The sequence below is a fragment of the Mytilus galloprovincialis genome, chromosome 12 (assembly GCF_965363235.1).
Source record: "Mytilus galloprovincialis chromosome 12, xbMytGall1.hap1.1, whole genome shotgun sequence".
In the NCBI taxonomy this organism is placed as follows: Eukaryota; Metazoa; Mollusca; class Bivalvia; order Mytilida; family Mytilidae; genus Mytilus; species Mytilus galloprovincialis.
Window position 1 is genome coordinate 20,906,946 of NC_134849.1, and position 10,619 is coordinate 20,917,564.

The 10,619-nt window shown below is 31.7% G+C and overlaps 1 long non-coding RNA gene across 1 annotated transcript; it reads right to left on the reverse strand.

Annotated features, from left to right (window-relative positions):
• Positions 1-673: 673 nt before the first annotated feature.
• LOC143054419 (uncharacterized) lies at positions 674-8,631 on the reverse strand. The gene is made up of 4 exons (XR_012971669.1): positions 8,608-8,631; positions 7,828-7,905; positions 2,820-3,006; positions 674-748 (listed from the first exon to the last, which is right to left on the reverse strand). It is a non-coding gene; the product is annotated as an uncharacterized LOC143054419 (long non-coding RNA).
• Between the last annotated feature and the right edge of the window lie 1,988 nt (positions 8,632-10,619).

Sequence of the window (10,619 nt, forward strand, 5' to 3'; positions counted from 1 at the left end):
ATGAGCAGGGTTCCAACTCACAACCTCAGTGTTGACTGGCTTGGGATTACAGTAGTAACTACTTAGGCCACTCGGCCACCGAGGCACCTAAGATTGCATCGAGAATCGCGTCAAAAGACAATCAGGTTAATTTGATGCAATAAAATTGGTACCGTTACCGTCAAAAGACAATCAGCTTAATTTGGTGCAAAAAAAAATTGGTATCGTTACCGTCAAAAGACAATCAGCTTAATTTGGTGCAATAAAATTGGTACTGTTACCGTCAAAAGACAATCAGCTTAATTTGGTGCAATAAAATTGGTACTGTTACCGTCAAAAGACAATCAGTGAATATCAGTTTTTCAAAAGTCAATTAAACCACATATTTACCGAAACAAAAGACAGTAATTGTTTTATTCCATATTCCGAGAGAAATGTATGTAATGGCAATTATTAACCAAAACCAATTGTACATCAATCGTTTTTTTACCAAAATAGTGCAGGTAAAAGCACGCGACGTTATGCGCGGTGAATATCCTTTTTCCGCAGGTGAATATGCTTATTTATTCAAAATCCCATTCATATAGAAAAACCTACCAAAGTTTTATTAATATGGAATAATATATAATATTCAACTAAAACATAAACGTCATGTTAATTATAAAGCAAGTGATCTCTCACAAACCACAACACATTATGTAATTCAGCTTTTATTCATAAAACGTTTCCCATTCAATTTTCTAATGTCTATTTCACTTGTTTGAGAACTCTGAAAAAGAAGAAAAAATCTTAATAAATAGTATATCAATAGGATATTTCATTTATTGGGCTTTTTTTGTTTTGTTAAATGACTATCTTTATCCTGATTTAGAGTATTTCTCTCAATTTGATTGGCTGATATTGTCCTAATAAATTTCAGAACAATTCTTTATTAGGTCAATGGGAATGATCTCCCTTACACTATTGACCTAATAAAATCAGATTTTTTTTAGTTTCCTGAAAGTCCAAATATTTTTTATTTTCAAAGTTTTATATTGAATATCTAAATTCATTTTGTTGACATTGTCCTAATGTTTTTATTTAAATATAATAAGTAGTATATAACAAAATCAGGATAAATTCGTTACACAGTGTGCAATTGTCCTAATACGGAATTTATAGGGTCAATAAGATTTATAACAGGTTTGGCTTCGCCTCACTCGATATGAATTTTATTGACCCGATAAATTCTCATATTAGGACAATTGCACTCTGTGTAACTATAGTACAACACTTCTTTGTTTATTTCTAAACAGGTATTTCTACGAAACTGAACTTTTTTCAATTCAAACTGTCGAGAGAGTATATTTGTCACTGGTTCATGTCTTTCTTGTTTGTTTTTCATCAACTGTTTTGTTAGGTAGAAGGTCGTAAGTTTTTTTTCTTATTTATCATGTCAGGGACCTTTATAGTCGACTATACAGTATGGTTGTTTTCTCATTGTTGAAGGCCGTACGTTTGAATTTTAGTAATTGCTTACATCCACTTTATTTGAACTTTGGTGGATAGTGTTTATGAAAAATTAGGACAAACTGCAAGCAAAATAATTAACTTACATTTAATCACAATCAAACATAAGTGTTACTTAGCTTTTACACTTGCATTTACATACGGAATGAAGAAATAACATAAATAATGTTGCGAACACTGGATAATGCAGGTAACGGTGATTCAACAGTGTGCACGACATTGCTTGTGTTATTTCGAGAGAGAGAAAGATATTACAATCATTCCATCTAAATAAATGTTTAGATTTCACAAATCATGAAAAAACGTTGATGACGTAACGGTCACACAAATTTTATGTCTATAAGTAATCTGGTTCCCGGCTGACTACTACACTTTGTTTTGTTTGAGTGTAGCATAATACCGTCGGATTTGAGTTTAGTCTATAAGCAGTTTAAAAAAATTCTCACAGCCATTCAGAAGAGTGTTACATTCAAAATTTAATTATTGTGTACTGAATGTATTTTTTAAAAAGAGGGACGAAAGATACCAGAGGGACAGTCAAACTCAAAAATCGAAAATAAACTGACAACGCCATGGCTAAAAATGAAAAGGACAAACAGACAAACAATAGTACACATGATACAACATAGAAAACTAATGAATAAACAACACGAACCCCACCAAAAACTAGGGGCGATCTCAGGTGCTCCGGAAGGGTAAGCAGATATATTATATGTTATTCAGGTCTCAGACAGGGTATATACTGTGACATTCCCGGCTTAAGAGTTTATATCCCCTGAGCCGAAGGCGAAGGGGATATAAGCCCTAAGCCGGGAATGTCACAGTATATACCCTTTCTGAGACCTGAATTACACATATATTACGGATTACCCCTGACTTAATGTTATTTTCCAGTGCAGGTATTTGTTGACAATACATATATGATATATATTGAAAAAGCCAGCCTGATATGTTCGGCATACGTGAAGGATTTTCTAATTTGCTGTGAACATAATTTTATCGTGTATGCAATAATTTATAATAAAACTTTTAACATTAAATTTAAGTATTAAAGTGTAAAATGCGTGATTTTGTATCAAAAATGTATTATTGACTGAAGCACGTCATTATTTTCCCTCTGTGAGCCTCTGACAGTCTGATAGCTTTTGACTACGTCACATAGTAACCGGTGTTATGATGACGTTTTTGAGGTTCCAATTGGGGATAAAAACGTCGTATATACTCCGGCAGTTTCCTGAATATATACTGACATCTCTGTGTTGTTATCCAATCACAAACCTCGACACATTTGTAATCCGTAATATATATATATATGTATAACTTATACTCACGCTTCACATGCAGCTGGGCACAAAGGAGCCAATAGAGCTCCGATTCCTGTTGACGAAACCGCTGTTCCACAAGCTGTGACACAAGCTGTTTGTCCCATACCAGAATGAGCGAACCCTTTAACTAAGTCTGTGACTTGGTTTAAGTGAGGTAAATGTATTTCTGGTAGATGTATTTGAACGTTACCAACTGCAATGAAATACATGATACATAAGGGTCTGGGATTTGGTCTAAGTGAGGAAGTTGTATATCTGGTACACTGTAAATCTACCTGACGCCTGACGCGTCCGGACGCGTTCAAAATTTGTACACCGAATGTTCAATATTTTAACGTCATATGTTCATGCTTAGAGACGTGTTCAAAGTTTTAACGTTTGTGCTTAAAATATTAACATGTGTGTTCAGACACAGTGTACACCGGTGTTCAAATTCTGATCTGAAAAAGAGGATAGTTGTTTGTCCGATTTTCTATATTTCTAATTGGCAAATTTACAAAGAAATTCATTTAAAAATATGAATGTACACGCAGGATGATGATCTTGTGAATTTTGACAAATAATTTAGTAATTGTGAAATATTAAACTTCCAAGCTGGCATACGTGTATAGTTTATGAACTTATTTTATTATTATTACTAGTTTTACTTATAAGTGACATAATTATGCATATTAATGAGGCCTGTTATGATAATATCGTAATAAAAATATGTCGATGTTTATCTTATTTCATGATCCGTTCAGTTTATTAACATTACATGTTCAATCAGTGTTCAAATCGCTCGAAATTTTGAACACATCGTGTTAAAAAAAATATACCAGGGTACCAAATACCGGAAACAGATATCGGCTGGTGATTTAGGCGGTTAAACGAAGAAAGGATACACATAAGGTAGAGAACTGGAGAATCACGGACTTCTATCCCACATGAACACGAAAGAAGTGAGTAACAAGTTAGGATAATCTCAATAGGTAGTTCGAAAGCTTCCTTGTTATTTTCTCATGTCAGATATATATTTGTCAAATATTCATAACTGTTATATCAAAATTTTCAATATTCAACATAAAAGGCGAATTAAAGAACAGTATTTAACGTAAATAACTGTCAGCATTGTTCTGGTGATTTTCTAAACTGCTGAATAACCAGTCTGTGATCGTCTGTCTGTTATATAGAATAAATGATGATTTTTGACATCCACGTATATTAGCTGAACACTAAGTGTTAAGAACTCTAACATCAAGTGTTCAAAAATGAAACACAAAGGCATTAAAAAATGAACACCACACACAATCAATTAATGAACACAAAGTGTTAAGTACCTGTCTTTGTAAAAATCATGCAGAAGGTGATTCATGACATGTCACAGAAGTAATTTGTTTTGCCCTATATCATAAGAACTTTGGTAGATGAGTAAAATTCTGTCTTTATTTTCCCTGTATTATGCCCGTTGCCATGGTAACCATCAAATCAACATTTTGCTTGAATATGTGAAAAAAGACCCTTTTTGAAAATATAAAATAACGGAATTTAAAGTCCCATAGAAATATTGTTAATCAATACAAACAATATGTATATTTACAGTATTGACAAACAAAACCCCAAACTATACAAAAACATTAAAATTGTGAATTTACTAAATGGTTTGTTTCCATAGCAACCATTTAAAAATGTGTTAAATTTCGAACATGAAAAATTTCAAAAACTCCTAAATTTTAAATCTGTTTATCTCCCAAGACCAACAATACCATGAAATGTCATTGACAAATTTTGAAAGACTTTAAAACCCCTTATATTTCAATTTTCAAAGGCTACTTATGAACGTATTTAGGCAACATTTTGTAAGGATGGTTTCCATGGCAACCAAGGTTCAAAAGAAAAAAATTAATACATGAAACTTATTTTCATACCATACCCTCCTCATAAACAAAATATAAAGACATTTGAAGATGGGTCATGAATCGCCTATCAACAGGAACCTGCATGATTCTTACAAAGACCGGTACTTAGAACTCTAACATCAAGCGTTCAAAAATTTAACACAAAGGCATTAAAAACTGAACACCACATATTCAATTGATGAACACTAAGTGTTAAATAACTCTAACATCTAGTGTTCAAAAGTGAAACACAAAGGCATTAAAAAACTGAACACCACACATTCAATTGATGAACACTAGTGTAAACATAAGGAACACCATTTTTGACTTAGAAAATTCACTTTTTTTTTATTTTGCAGGAATCGTTAGATTGGAATGTTTGAATTAGAAACCGGTTGCAAATAAGCCCACGAAGGTCATTTCTGCATGCTATAATGCTATAATGTGTTGGAAAAAAGAAAGATGTCAAAAAGGTATGACAATATATGTATATTAATAGCTTATGTAGGTGTATCTTTTCTATATCTGTATACCTTAGGTCAAGAAATCGACTTATGTAATTTATAATGTTAAAACTTGCATTTCACTGCCATAGAATATCAATTAGTACTCTAGTATATATCGAAAATCCAATTAAAGCCTAACAACTATTGCATAATTTGATGCTTTATGAACAACTCTCTTCTATTAATTTTAAATTTTATTTTGCAGGATATATAGGCGCATAGACATTACTTGTTGTGGAGGATTTTGACATTAGAAGTTGATGATAACACATAAAATGCCAAGTTGAACCAGTTGATAGCTTTTAGTGAAGATGCACTGAAAAGTTTAGCGTACATTGTGTGTGATCGTACTAGAACTGTTGGAATTTGAAAACTTTTAAACTTTCATTGTGACAAATATCTATATCATAAACTATCTACTTATCACATTGACATGCTTTTTTGGTTAGGATACACATGATGTAGCAACTATATCTTGTCATGTAGAAGAAAATAATTATTTGTGATATATTTAAGTCGGTTTAAAAACATTATGTATGTGATTTCACTGACTGTTACTTGTGATATCATATGGTATTCTTGTGCACTTTTCTTACATATATGCTCATTTGATTATATAAAAAATACTTGTTAAAATATATTATTGTTGTATTTTGCCTGATTCAATATAGTTTTTATACCAGTTTAATTAAGTTTAGTACTGATGGCAAATTATGTACGCTTAACAATAGAACATGTTCCACAATTGAACACCAGCAATTTGAACACATATGTCAACTGTTCTGAATGTTAACGTCTGGTGTTCTGAATCTTAACATTTTGGTTTTTAAACATGTTCTGTGCGTTCAAAAAGTGTTACATGGCTGTTGAACGCGTCGACGTATTAAGATTTTGAACATTCGGACACGTTAAATCGTTGAACACTAATGTTAAGGTCTTTAACATCAAGTGTTCAAAAATGAAACACAGTGGCATTAAAAACTGAACACCACACATTCAATTGATGAACACTAGTGTAAACATTTGGAACACCATTACACGTTCAAAAAGTGTTACAAGCGTTCAAGCAGTGTTCTATTTATTAACACTTAGATTTACAGTGTAGATGTATTTGAATTTAACCAATAGCAATGTGATACATGATAAATAATTAAGGTCTGGATATGATACTCTTCATTTCTGTACTTTTTTTCTTGATAAATTTTCCTTATTTATTATCCCCATTTGAACTTATTATTTAAATGTACAGTTTATATTTCAACACCTCATCATGCCAATTGTTCTGTTATATTCTTCTTTTTTTTCTATTTTTGCCAGTTTATACTCTTTTTTTCTTAAGTGTTTGTTGGTCTTACATTCTGCAGTTTTTGCCCATTCCCATCCAGACCCATTCACAAGAGAAGTTGCAAACGCCAGTTTTAAGCACCGCATTTAGGCTATTTCGTGGCGGCCAGTTTTTATTGGTGGAGGAAGCCGAAGTGCCCGGAGAAAACCACCGACCTTCCATAGGAAAACTGATAATCCTAGTCAATTAAGATTGGAGTCGACAGCACCCGCACGAGCGGGGTTCGAACTCACAACATCAGTGTTGACTGGCTAGTGATTACAGTAGTAACTAATCAGACTACTCGGCCACCGAGTTGCAAAGCGGTAAACCAATTAGTTACCAATAAAACTGAGTTTTTTTGCTTACTTAAGCCGTCATAGCTTCAGTCCATTTCTTGGACTTTTTTTCTTTTTAACATTATCCATTTTATCAAATACGTACAAGGAATTTTATGAGATAACATAAATAAAAGTTTCTTTATGTATTATAAAACATGACTATTGCCCTCCAAATGTCCTTTTGTTTATCTTTATCGTTGGGTTGCTGTCTTATTGACGTATAACTGACATCCCCTTAGGTCGTATGCATATATTTTTACAAAATTTTAAGGAGAAAAAAGTACGCAAAGACGTGACTTACTTATACAATATTTTATTTTTTTTATTTTTGGCGTTTTAAAGCCACTTTTAAGCATCGCATTTAGATTTTTTCGTAGCGACCAGTTTTTTGGGTTTTTTTGGAGGAGGCCGGAGTGCCCGGACAAATCTACCGACCTTCGATAGGAAAACTGACAGTCCTAGTCAATTGAGATTAGCGTTGAGTGCACCCGCAAGACCAGGATTCGAACTCACAACCTCATTGTTGACTGGCTGACAATATTGCATCACAGCATTTACCGCAGTTTTACATAATTATTTAAATATGTAAGTTTTAAATATGTACCAAAGTATTTGGTAAAACCCGAATTATACACATTCTACAATCATGTCATTTTACATTGTTTTCAATGGAAGTGTTGCAATACTTTTTTCCAGATGTATATTTTGAAAGACTTTCAAAGAACGAAATATATTGTAAATCTAATTCTGAATTTCATTATTGGTTGTTAAAGTAAAGGGTTGACATGCTTATAACTATTTCAGTTACAATAAGATTTGTTCGAAAAGAACAGATTTTTCTACATGTCCTACGATAAATTAATACTAGGATATGATATCCTATCTTAAGCGGTTTTATGCATATCAGCACAGGCATTAGTTATTATTCTATAGTTTAGTTTTGAGTCTTAAATAAATTATACATACTCAAAAATCTTTCTTGTGGAGCTCCAAAAACAAAAGGCAACAAAACGGCTAACATAAACAGACACTTCATTTTGATACCTGAATTGGACAAAAAACATTTTTATGTCAGAAATAATGTTTTAACATAATGAGTACATTATTTTTCAAAAATATGAGATGTACATGATTTTTAAAAGAATTTTCAACTGTATATCAATTGGAGAAAGGCGATCGGAGGCAACCTCAGCCTATTTTGTCTATTTCGTCCGTCCACCATTATAATCGCAAAGAAAACTTAAAAACTGTGCGTGGCTTAGTAACATTGTATATATCCTCTCAAATGTAATTGAAATGTCGCTCAGTGATCATTTTTCTTCTTCGTCGTTAAATTGAAAAGTTTTTGATTTCAAGGTATCTAGAAAAAAGGAATGCATTGTATATTTAATTTTTCGTGATGATTTTAATATGGCCAAAATTGCGACAGAAATGTTTCGCACAGATAAAAATTCGGGTTTGAAATTTTAAATGCAATAATTTATCTCGCAATTTGCCCACGGTTGAAAAGTCGCAATAAATAAATCCACGTAGTTCAGTTCTGTGTCTGGGAATAAGAAGTCAGCGTAGATCGATTTCCTGAGAAAAATATCCATCATTCCTTCGGAATATACAAATATCAACCATGTCTAACATCGACGGCTCTTTTAGAACAATATTTAGTATATCTTCGGAATTTATAAAAAAAAAAAAATAATAATAAGCTTATCAAACAACGATCAGGTTCCAGTCTAAAGTCATCCTTACCTTATTGATTAAAAACAGGAACTGCTGATCGGTAAGTGACTTCTAACTTTTATACATTTGATAAGACATTGTTATGGCAGCTTATCTTAGGACTGGACATGAATTACCCAAATTAGAAAAATAATTATGCAATTATATTTGACCCCTATACTGGACAAACAGTAATTTGGTATATTCAAGGATTTGTATAGTATACAGTCTTTGGTAAATTATGTGGTAGTTTGGAAAAGCAACAGATTCCTATACACGAATCAAACCTAAACAATCGTTAAATCAACAAATATTCACTTTTTCATATAAAGGAAAACAGTAGAAGAGGGATAAAAATATAAGGATTTTGTACCATTTCATTTATTATTTTGGTTTTATCTTATCACAAAGAGAGCAGAATCAAATAGTTATAAATAAACTTAACAGACAAACGAAGTTGAGCTATTATTACAAAAACACAATTTAGAAATTAGAGGGGAAAAAAAGAAAAGTGACGGAGAATAAAGAGGAAATAAAGGAAATAGAAGTAAAATTTTAAAAGAAATTAACCTAAAAAGATATAAGTTTGTTTCCCTTTAATCATTTTTCTGTATTGTTACCATTTAAATACTTGGCAAAAATCTTTGAAATATTAAATACTTGGTGGTGTTTCTGTGTCATTTCTTATAATTGAATTTTTAATTGAAAGGGTTTTATCTTCTTCGAGGAAGATTCGCATATATATGACTGCATAACAAATTTGTTTATTAAAAGGTTTATTGACAATTATAAAAATGTTCTGCTTTAAAGTTTTCAAACTAATACGTAAAAGTATTGTCTAGATCTGTCTTGTTTAGAAAAATATAAAAAATTATATGTCTTTAAGAATTTATTATTCCACTGACTGTCTTTATAATGCTGTTTTTTAATTGTATCATTGTCTCCATTTGTTGAAAATGGTTTACAAACATTTCACAGTATATGTACATTCTTGTGGTTTTACCTACATCGTATTAATCAGGTACTTTCTATAATGTAAAGTCCCTGTTTTTAGAAATATTTTATCATTTGTTGATATATACCAAAAAAGTCGTCGCAGTTCCCTACACAACTAAAAAGTGATCGCCATCACAACGTATCATTGGAGATTCATGAAATGATCTGCTCACCAATCCGGATTAATGGGGTTAATTTTACTTAGTCTTTAGTTTTTTTTTTGTGTCTTGTCTATTATTGTTTGTTTGGTTGTTTTTTTTCATTTTTTCGGTAAGGTCGTATATAAAGGCCATACATTTAGATTCGATACATGAAAACTCATAGAGCCTGAAATTTAAATCATTCTATTTATATCAGTCTTACATTCACTTTTGGTGTTATTTTTTTTTCTACTATTATATCTATTCAAGAGTTTTAAAGTATTACGTGATAATCAGATGGTGATAAGTGTGGTACCGTCCGTTGCTGTATATCATATTTGTTTTCCATAGTTGCTTTGAGCATAGGTTTTCTCGTATTAATTGCTTTATATATTACATGTCTCGGACTTTTGTAGCTTGCTATGCGAGATGTTTTGTTCATTGTTGAAGGCGTATGGTTACTATGGTAACCAGTATATGATTATATCTTCTTATTTCGATATTTACATCTACATTAGGTTTTTGGTGATCAAGGACGTTAATTCTAACATTCAGAGTTCTCTCTTTATTCACTAGTCAGAATGAGCAGAGTTGGAAAGGTTGGTATGTAAGTGTGAATTATCGTGTCAAAGTTTAAAATGCCGAAAGTGTCCTGTGATTACAAAAAAAAGAATAAATATGAATTTGAACATGAATTAGAATTACATGTAAATCTTATATATGGAAATATTATCAATCTAGCTTGTGTAAATCTATTTTCAATATCTGTATCTTAAATGTATACACAAAAAAACAGAATTCAAAAGTTATCTACTATTCTTTTACAGTTTTGTGCCACGTGAAAGAACTTCAATTTTCTGAGAATTTTATTACCATAAACTCGTCCTTGATCAACAATCTAGCTGA